General features: G+C 38.4%; 2 long non-coding RNA genes across 2 annotated transcripts; one reads left to right on the top strand and one right to left on the bottom strand.

Annotated features, from left to right (window-relative positions):
* The first annotated feature begins 247 nt into the window (after window positions 1-247).
* On the top strand, window positions 248-1,835 carry LOC124382980. Its single transcript, XR_006925159.1, has 4 exons — window positions 248-354; window positions 561-833; window positions 1,007-1,178; window positions 1,265-1,835. It is a non-coding gene; the product is annotated as an uncharacterized LOC124382980 (long non-coding RNA).
* A 3,171-nt stretch (window positions 1,836-5,006) lies between these two features.
* On the bottom strand, window positions 5,007-9,154 carry LOC124382978. The gene is made up of 4 exons (XR_006925157.1): window positions 9,087-9,154; window positions 8,830-8,873; window positions 5,747-6,590; window positions 5,007-5,645 (listed from the first exon to the last, which is right to left on the bottom strand). It is a non-coding gene; the product is annotated as an uncharacterized LOC124382978 (long non-coding RNA).
* Window positions 9,155-10,988: the final 1,834 nt, after the last annotated feature.

The following is a 10,988-nucleotide window of genomic DNA, read 5'->3' as shown; positions in this document are numbered from 1 at the left end:
GCATTCCATATACGGACAATTCCAGGTTATGGATGTGAGCAAGCATAGTATTTGTTAGAATATTTAGCATGAAACCTGGTGTAGTCATTATCAAACAGATACCGTGGCATTTTATTGACATTGTAAATGCGACGAAATTTTCCACTTTCCATGGAATTGCCATATATTATTGTCCCTGTACAGTATATTGAATGAGTGCTGTATGTGGCTTCATTGTCATTTGTTGTTTGTGTTTGAAGGCCACAATAGCCCTGCAAAGACAGTTGCAGAGCCTGGAGATCATGAAAACTGAAATGGCAGTCACAGATGATCAACTGGAAGGCTGGATCACTGATGTCAATGAGTGGGCAGAAGGTATAATGTTTAGCTTGATATACTGCTTCCACCTTTTGAATTTCTCATCAAGCTTTTGTTTGTTGCAAATACACATAGCCTTGAACTTGTAGGGTACAAAGCCTTATACAGTAGGGTAGCCACTAAGTTGCAGAAAATAATGTTTAGGCTCACTGGCCAATACGCCTGAAATTAAGAAGCAAATTTCCTACTTCTCTTCCTATCAGGGACAACATCCTCAACTGATTCTGATGTTGCTGCTGTGGCCAGACGAATTGAGGAGCGGGTCACCAGTATTAAAAGGAGATCACAACGTCTTTATAAAGACAATGATGGCTGCAAGGGTCGTTCCCGGATATGCAGAAAGATCAGGGAGGAAAAGAAGCTTTTAAATTCTGTGGTGGTTTAATATAACGCCATGGTTCCCAATGCAGAAAACCTGGACTTGGACACCGTTCTTTCCGATGACATCATTTGGCCATGGCAGCTTCCACACAATGGTATGTACATAAGTCCATTGACGATGTGAAATAAGTCTCATAGTAGCACACAATCTTTCATTGATGTCCGACCAGATAATGTAAGAAAACATTTTTTAAATGTTTTTAAAGGTTTTCTTACATTATCTGGAATATCAAGAAATCTTAAAATAAGCTGATTTGATGTATTACAGACTCTGTAGGTCTAAGGACAAAAAGGAAGGCATTTGACATGGTAATGGCAGTAAGGAGGCTTGAGGAGGAGAAGAAGATTCTCATTAATGAGATGGAAAAACATTGGACATCTCTTTGCACCCGTGCAGACACCCTAAGAGATGTCATCCCAGCTTTGCAGTAGCACATCAAGTTACAAGTTACACTTGACATGCATTATACTTACCAGTATGTTTCTAAAAGTCTGTAATAAAGTTGTTTTTATCCCTGTATATAAGGTGAGATGTGGGGCCTGAGTAAAGAGGGAATCCAAGGTCTACAGAGCTTAACCAAGAAGAACACACAAGCCATCAACAGAATACGAAAGCACACAAAGAACTGTTATTTGCAAGTTTTGACTGGAACAGAAGTAAACTTGGAAAGTGATTCAGATATATACAATAGTGACTCTGAACTTTCAGAAGATGAAACAGAGGATGTATAATGACCAACTTTCAAGTGACTTGTCATGTTCTCCAAGTCTTTCTTAAAGAAATGTATAGATTGGCAAGAAGATCATTGTAGCACCTGGACTCTTTATGTTGAAATTCAATTCTTTTATCACATACAAAATCAGAGCACAACATGCTGTAAAATGCTAAGTGCAGTGCTACAGTATGTCATAAAATAAGATTGGGAATAAAAAGAGTTTTAATTGTTTTTAATACTTTTATTTTTATGTTTTTAATATATATTTCTTGACCATGTCCATGTTGTCTGTGACCAGATGGGAAGAAAGACCACTACCATGCAGTCTCTGTTTTTTTGTATTTTATTTTGTTTATCCATCCAAAGCCAAAATAATTTTATGACCCTGTTGATTCAACATAAAAAAATTGTTTAGACTTTAAATTTAATTAAACTTATTTTATAAATTGGTGTGTTCTCATGTTTTGTGTTATTATTATAAATATCTGAAATATAATGCCTTGTGTAGTGCTGCTCTGTATAGTTTCCTTTGTGTCTCATCATCAATATTACATTGAAGTTTGTGTAAATGTGTATTATTTGATTATCTTGATTGCTGTGTGCTGTGAATAAAACATTCCAATGAAACACATTTGACCTTCTGTGGCAGCATGATCTTCTGAGAAATACTGTTTTGGGTATGCACATACCTTAACTCATTCATAACATAATAAAACATTCATATTTTGAGTTTACTTTATACACATATCTATTATCCTGAAATAATCCAGTTTCATTTCACCATCTGTGGCAAGTCTGAGGCAGCAGAGATCCTTGGAAATGAACAGTTTTGGCACTCAATGGCTATGAACTCTGTAATTAATCAAAACCCACTAAAATATTCATATTTTGAGTTATCTTGATACACTGATGATTGTAAAAATATCCAGTTTCACTTCATTGATTTTTCTGTTGACATTGTCATTTTACGGCTGACTTTTGACAATTAAATATCATTCAAAAAACATTAAAACAATATTTTGAGTTGACTTAATGCATAAAAGTGTGATTTGCAGAATACACTTCACTTTCACTGACCCTACATGCTGTGTCAAGTCTGAGACCAAAGACGTCCTTGGAATGTACCACTGAAAGAAGCAAAGATGCTGTAGAACAGTAGTTTTCAATCCTGGTCCTGGGGACCTACTCTGCACATTTTGTGTGTCTCCTTTATTCAACACACCTGATTCAGATCATCAGCTCGTTAGGAGAGAGCTCCATGAACTGAACTGAGTGTGTCAGATAAGGGAGACATACAAAATGTGCAGAGCAGTGGGTCTCCAGGACCAGGATTGAAAACCACTGCTGTAGAAAATAGGTCTTCAACCCTGCTCATGGGGACCCACTTTCCTGCAGAGTTTTCTCCAACCCTAATCAAACACACCTGAACCAGCTAATCAAGGTCTTCAGGGTCACTTGAAAAGTCATAAGCCAGGTGTGCTGAAGCAGGTTGGAAAGGAACTTTGCAGGACAGTGGGTCCCCAGGAGCAGGGTTGAAGACCCATGCGTGTAGAATGCTCAGCCAGATAATTGATAAAATGACAGCATGTGGCACAGATTTTGATACAGGGGATGTTAACAAAGTTGTCTGTCAAATTTGAGACCTCTAGCTGCTTGTGTGTTGCCAGGAGGCTGAGCCAAAGTAGAGATGTGCATCTTCATAACTGAGTCTGATGCGATACGCATCTCACTGCATAGCCTACGATGCGATACATTAAAGATACATATGAACAGCTACCGATGCAATACGATTCACCCCTGTAGGATGCAGTGCAGTCCGATGCAATAAAAAAATAAGATGCTATGCAATTTAATATGGTACACTCTTAAAACAGTTGTGTTAAAACAACACATTTTGTGTATAGTTAAGCACAACAAATTTAATGTGTTGTCCCTAACTAGACAAATCTGTGTTATTATTGGAACAACACATTATTTTGTGGTGTTTAAACATGTCTTGTGTTGTCATTCTATTTATTTTAACAAAAAATCAACACACAATGACACATATACAGTGTTAAAATAACACATAATGTGTTAAATTAATTAACACAAAATAATAAGTAAAAATGAACACATCCTTTCTTAGAGTGTACAGTTTCCACACATTGGATTTGTACATGTGCGTCTGAACCATTATAAGACCACTTTAAGATTAATGATAGTCAGAGGTGGGAAGTAACGGAGTACAAATACTTTGTTACTGTACTTAAGTAGATTTTTCTGGTATCAGTACTTTACTCCACTATTTATTTTTCAGACAACTTTTTACTTTTACTCGTTACATTTTTACACAAATATCTGTACTTTTTACTACTTTCAAAACCGGCTCGTTACTTTAGTTTCATTGATTTGGTAAAATATCAAATTTTTCTTTTCACTGCGCGCTGATTTCAGCCGAACAACCGATTTCCTTTTACTACATGTCTTTTTCAATCCGCTGGTGTATAAAGTCCTGACTCTCACTCTTTACGAAGATAAGAATCAGCAGGCAGAAGGCAGTTAGAAGTTTGGGGTTAATGTGGATGAGACAGAGGGAGTCAGTGATGAAAACAGACACATTCATGATCATCATCATCTTTTCTCTGCTTGTGTTCTATATGTGGATGTTCAGCCTGGATACATTCATTAGGTAACAACATTTTTAATTCGTTTTATATTAATATATTTATATATATTTGGCTGTCAAAATTCAAATTATTTTAAACGGAACTAAATTTTATTAACGCGCTATCAATTCAGCACGCATTTCTGTTTTTACCATTTTTATAAAAAAAAAAAAAAAATGTAAATACATAAATAAAAAACTAAATAAAAAAGAAATTAAAACCTCCAGCAAAACACACACTTATTCAGGACGTCCCTTCTTTACTCAGATGTACAATAAATAAATAAACTCCACTGAAAAATTATTTAATAAATTACTGTCTTTATTAATCGTACAGATAAAAACAACACATCATTTAAATCTGTAAAATGTCTATGATTATATATATAAAAGCTTCTTGACTTGAAGAGGTGCAGTTTTTTTCGGTATCACCTCATTAACTGTCCGTGTGGAAACATAGCAAAGGCTCTTAATGATGTCCACACGTCTCTGCACTGTTATAGCCTTTATATTTAATCACTGTACATACGCTTACATATATATCACATGCTGTACATATGATACATATTTATCTGCACTATTTGCACGATTGCTACTTTTTGCACTTCTGGTAGATGCCAAACTGCATTTCGTTGCTGTGTACCTGTACTATGCAATGACAATGTTCTTTCTTTCTTTCTATCTTTCTATCTATCTATCTATCTATCTATCTATCTATCTATCTATCTATCTATCTATCTATCTATCTATCTATCTATCTATCTATCTATCTAATATTAATATAAGGTGAGGTCCAGTTAACAGCTAAAACAGGTAGAAGTAATAACTACTTTTTACTTAAGTACATGTCAGAGCCAAGACTTCTTTACTTTCACTTAAGTAAAAAAGTTAAATCAGTACTTTAACTTTTACCCCAGTATTTCAAAACATGAGTATCTGTACTTCTACTTAAGTAATAGATGTGTGTACTTTTGCCACCTCTGATGATAGTGGATTTTGGACCCACTTACTTTTTCTCTAACTTGTTAGAGCGATGTCAGTCAAATCCATTCCATTACTAGATAGAAATTCCCTAATAAATTAAACTCCGTTGCGCATTTTAGCTAGAGCCTTGACTTTCCTGAGATAAGAAAGATGAGAATGAACATAAATAAGGTCCAGGTGTGGTAAATAAATATAAGTTAAGTATAAAAACTAAATTATTTTATCATTGAATCCGGTTACAATCTGTTTATAACAATAATGATAAATGCTTAATGTAGCACAGCTTTCAGATATGGAACCTTCAGTGCAAGCTACAGCAGTATAGTTTTTTCAGCGCAACACGCATCCTCTCTAAATGTTGGCTTCCTGAGACCTCCAACATTCATGATGTCGCTATACAGACCCAGGACCAATGGCCCTCTGAGGATGTTAGCCAGACCAGTGTTCACTGGCAGACAGTTCTGGAGAAGTTGGTTGGGTCTATGCTTGGTACACTAGGACTGCATTTGGACTGCTATGACAACGAGCCTCCTCTTCATTGTCTTTTCCTCTGTTTGTAACTACAAAACAAAACAGATACAAGTGCACATGAGCACACACACACACACACACACACACACACACACACACACCATGACAGGCCGGAGTACATTGCTCTCACTATTGCCAGTCTAGGGTGTGTCCCTCCCCGCTGCACTGCCAAGCTAGGGTGCGTTGATTGCTGCCGTGTTGCCAGACCTGGAAACATTGCTTGCCTTTATGCTGCAAAGCTGGTGTTCCCTGCTCACTGCTGCATGTTGGTCCAGACTAGAGTGCAGCAATTTCCTGCACAGGCAGACTCATTTCCTTACAGTACAGTACAACAGTGGAGCTTCAGCTGGAAAAAGAGACAGACAAAGAGAAAAAATGAAAGACAGACAGACAAATTGACAATGTTAACATCAAGCCATTGGGTCGGTCTCTGTGATAAGGAATTAGTCTACTATATGTTTTGGCCATATTTGCTCCAAGCTGTAATTATGCATGGGGACTTGTCCAAACATCCATATTCCATCCCCTCTGACACCCATATGGACACTATTCATTGATATGTTAACTAAACACAGAGTTATACAACAGAGAGAATAGCCATTTTTTTCAAGAAGTAATAAACAGTAATAAACTATAATCAGAAATAAAATAACTTAACTTTACTGCACAAGTCCAACAAAGAGATGGAGACATATTTAATGCCATTTGAAAGACAGTAAATGCAAACAACAAATAAGAAAGAAATGTACAGCAATCAGACATAGTATGAACACACATATAACATCAGCAGTGTGTGTGTGTGTGTGTGTGTGTGTGTGTGTGTGTGTGTGTGTGTGTGTGTGTGTGTGTGTGTGTGCACGTGCGTGTGTGTGAAATATTCTTTTGAACTGCAGGTCACTGCTGTAGGAGCCCTGTGCTAAGCTCAGGAAGTGAACTGGCTGGCTGGCTCCCATGTGTCCTCCCAGGCTTTGCCACTGTAATTAAGTATAGCACATCTTACATTAGATCAGGAGAATAAGTCTACAGTGCCCTCCACAATTATTGGCACCCCTGTTTAAGATGTGGTCGTGGACTTCAAAAAATTCTCCTTTTTTTTTTAAAACAACATAGAACCCAAATGCAAAAAAAGAGAAAAATCCAACCTTTTATTTAAGTACATTACTTTGGTGGTAAAAAAATCACACATTTAGAAAAAGAAAAAAAAACTTGAAATCATGTGTGCCACAATTATTGGCACCCCTGATGTTAATACTTTGTACAACCTCCTTTTGCCAACAAGACAGCACTTAATCTCCTCCTATAACATTTCACAAGATTGGAGAACACAGAGAGAGGGATTTTTGACCATTCTTCTTTGCACAATCTTTCTAGATCATCCAGTGTCCTGGGTCCTCTCTTATGCACTCTTCTCTTTAGCTCGCCCCACAGGTTTTCGATTGGGTTGAGGTCTGGGGACTGAGATGGCCATGGGAGGACCTTGAGTTTGTGACTGCTGAACCACTTTTGTGTAGATTTTGCCACATGTTTTGGATCATTCTCCTGCTGAAAGACCCAATGACGACCCATCTTCAGCTTTCTGGCAGAGGCCATCAGGTTTTTATATAAAATATCCTGGTACTTCAAAGCGTTCATAATGCCATGCACCCTAACAAGGTTCCCAGGGCCTTTGGAAGAGACACAGGCCCACAGCATCACAGATCCTTCACCATACTTCACGGTGGGCATGAGGTGCTTTTCGGCATACTCATCTTTTGTTTTACGCCAGACCCACTAAGAGTGTTTGTTGCCAAAAAGCTCAATCTTAGTCTCATCTGACCAAAGCACACGATCCCAGTTGAAGTCCCAGTACCGCTTAGCAAACTTCAGACGTTTACGTTTGTGAGTGTTAGTGAGAAAAGGCTTTTTCCTTGCATGCCTCCCAAACAGCTTGTTGGCATGTAGAGAGCGTCTGATGGTTGTTTTGGAGACTCTGTGACCCCAAGATGCCACTCTTTGATGCAATTCTGTGACGGTGAGCTTGGGAAATTGTTTTACTTCTCTTACCATCCTTCTCACTGTGCGTTGTGGCAAGATAAACTTGGGACCTCTTCCAGCCTTGTTTGTCACTGTTCCAGTTGTTTTAAACTTCTTAATGATTCCTCTGACTGTAGATACCGGCAAGTTAAGGCGAGTGGCTATTTTCTTGTAGCCATTGCCTGACTTATGAAGGTCGACACACATCTGCCTTACTTGAATGGTGTGTTCTCTTGTCTTTGCCATGTTGACAAATGGGTAAGAGAATTAGGCCTCTGTGTCACATATTTATACCCCAGGGAAACAGGAAATCATGAATTACTAATTAAAAGTCCCTAGATACCCTGACCAACCTTAGCAACTACAGAAAATATATAAAAAAAAACAATTAAATTTTTCAGAGGAATTGTTAGGGGTGCCAATAATTGTGGGACACATGATTTCAAGTTTTTTTTTTTTTCTAAATGTATGATTTTTTTTACCACCAAAGTTATGTACTTAAATGAAAGGTTGGATTTTTCTCTTTTTTTGCATTTGGGTTCTATGTTGTTTTAAAAAAAAGGAGAATTTTTAGAAGTCCACGACCACATTTTAAACAGGGGTGCCAATAATTGTGGAGGGCACTGTATTTGTGTACACAATGTCTATAGCATTCACAGCTTATACTGTACATTTTCACAAAATCTGTCTTTCTATTTATTGTTAATTTCCTTTTAAATATCAAAAAGCACATTGCTACCCAAGTAGTAGGGCTGTGCGATTTCAGTAAAAACATTGATTTGCGATTACAGTATGTTTTTTGAAAAAACAATAAAAAACATCACAAAAATTATAATGGTTTGCATTTAAACCATTTAAATTTCCTTTTATATAGTGTCTTCTTTATATTTTTCACATTGTGTCTACATTGCAGCCTTTGTGATTAGCAAAGTGCAACATAGCAAATTGCGATTTCGTTGCAACCTCGATTAGTTGCACAGCCCTACCAAGTAGGCATCATGCTGTTTTTACATTGTGTTACTGTTTAGGGGACAGGCTTTACCAAAGTAAGCTCTCAACTAAGACTGCCTAAAGCCAGTTTGCAGCCAATGTGTACATACTACTCTATCATCCTAGAACAACACTATACCAAAAATGCCAAAGGGCTGATGAGAAACATAGTCTAGTGTGAATGGATATGTACTGTATGTCAATACTTACCACTGAGAACAAGGCAACCAGCGCACCTTTACTTCAGCCTTATCCTACAGAAACACACACAAACACTTTTAGGTATAATTGTGTATTTACTTCACAAAACCATACAGACAGTAATGACATTCATGCTTGGCTGTATACACTGGTCGGGTGATGTGGGCTAAACATCAGTAGGTAAGCTAAAAAGTAATATTGTACAATGAGGAGGACATAATTAATATTAGAGAGACATTAATAAAAAATATGGTTCTAAATCTGACCCCTGTCATTCTTTTGTCAACAATAGTGTCGTATTGCCACACTTTTTGCCTGCTGCATTTTCGGCACCCTGAAATGACAAAGGCAAAAAAGGTATTGTTAACAAACGGTAATCAATAAATAAAAGTATTGCACTTGATCTGAGGCTTTGTGTATTTATATGAAACCGCAACTTATGCACTAGGCAGGGTTTCTCAGAATCTGGAATCATCATAAATGTTTATAGAATGAACATCCAGTTTGCAGCCAAAATATTTACAGCATAGCACAGCTGGCTGTTTGGAAGATTTTGTGTGCCTTTTAGATAGTCCACTACTTTTACATAAAAAACTACACAGTGGTTATTTAAACCATAATCAATTCTGCATAACATTTACCTTTACATTTACATTTTTTAGGCATTTAGCAGACGCCCTTATTCAGAGCGACGTACAAAAGTGCTTTAAATCTCTAGTAATGAATAAATCTTCATTGGTATGCAAGATTACAAACTTAATATAAATATACCTTGAATTCTACAAACTTGGAAAGTGCTAATTTAGGTATTTCAGGAAGAGGTAGGTCTTCAGTCGTCGCTTGAAGATAATCAGGGACTCTGCTGTACGGACATCTAGGGGAAGTTCATTCCACCACCTTGGTGCCAGAACAGAGAAGAGCCTTGAAGTGTACTTACCTCTCATTGGTGGTACCAGTCGAGCAGTGCTGGAGGATCTCAGACAGCGTGGTGCAGTGCGAGATGTGATGAGGTCACTGAGGTAAGATGGTGCTGGTCTATTTTTGGCCTTGTAGGAAAGCATCAGTGTTTTGAATCTGATACGTGCAGCTGCTGGAAGCCAGTGAAGGGAGCGCAGCAGTGGGGTGGTGTGGGAGAACTTGGGCTGATTGAACACAAGTCGTGCAGCTGCGTTTTGGATCATTTGCAGTGGACGAATAGCGTTCAGGGGAAGACCTGCCAGCAGAGAGTTGCAGTAGTCAAGTCTTGAAATGACAAGAGACTAAACAAGCACCTGGGCAGCCTGTATGGACAGAAATGGTTGAATCCTTCGGATGTTATAGAGAAGAAATTGACAAGAATGAGCAACATTAGTGACATGTGGGAAGAAAGATAGTTCATTGTCCATAGTTACCCCAAAGTTACGAGCAGTGGCTAAAGGGGAGAGCAGAGAGTCATGGAGTGTTATTTGGAGATCTTGACCTGGAGATGAATCACCTGGGATGACCAGCAGTTCTGTTTTGCTAGGGTTGAGTTTTAGTTGGTGAGCACTCATCTATGAAGATATGTCTGACAAGCATGCTGAGATCCGAGCGGAAGCTGTGGTATCTGATGGAGGGAAAGAAAAGATGAGTTGAGTGTCATCTGCATAGCAGTGATAAGAAAACCCATGTGAGGATATGACTTCACCAATGGAGTGGGTATAGAGGGAGAAAAGGAGGGGACCAAGTACAGAGCCTTGTGGGACACCAGTGGTGAGTCTGCATGGGGCAGATGTGGATCCCCTCCATGTTACCTGGTATGAGCGACCTTCCAGGTAGGAAGCAAACCATTCCCATGCTGTTTCACAGATACCAATGCTCTTGAGGGTTGACAAAAGTGTCTTGTGGTTGACTGTGTCAAATGCTGCTGAAAGGTCCAGGAAGATAAGTACAGATGACAGCTTGGCTGACCGAGCAGCATGCAGTTTCTCAGAAACAGCCAAAAGGGCCGTCTTTGTGGAATGTGCCGCATTGAACCCAGACTGGTTCGGATCATGGAGGTTGTTCTGTGAGAAATAGACAGACAGTTGGTTAAAAACAGTGCGTTCCAGAGATTTAGAAAGAAAGGAGAGAAGTGATACCGGTCTGTAGTTGTTGATGTCTGATGGATCCAGAGCAGGTTTCTTCAAGATGGGAATGACCCTTGCTTG

The sequence above is a fragment of the Silurus meridionalis genome, chromosome 3 (genome assembly GCF_014805685.1).
Source record: "Silurus meridionalis isolate SWU-2019-XX chromosome 3, ASM1480568v1, whole genome shotgun sequence".
Lineage (NCBI taxonomy): Eukaryota > Metazoa > Chordata > Actinopteri > Siluriformes > Siluridae > Silurus > Silurus meridionalis.
The sequence above is the reverse complement of the archived record's forward strand: the minus strand, read 5'-3'. Positions and strand labels throughout refer to the sequence as shown.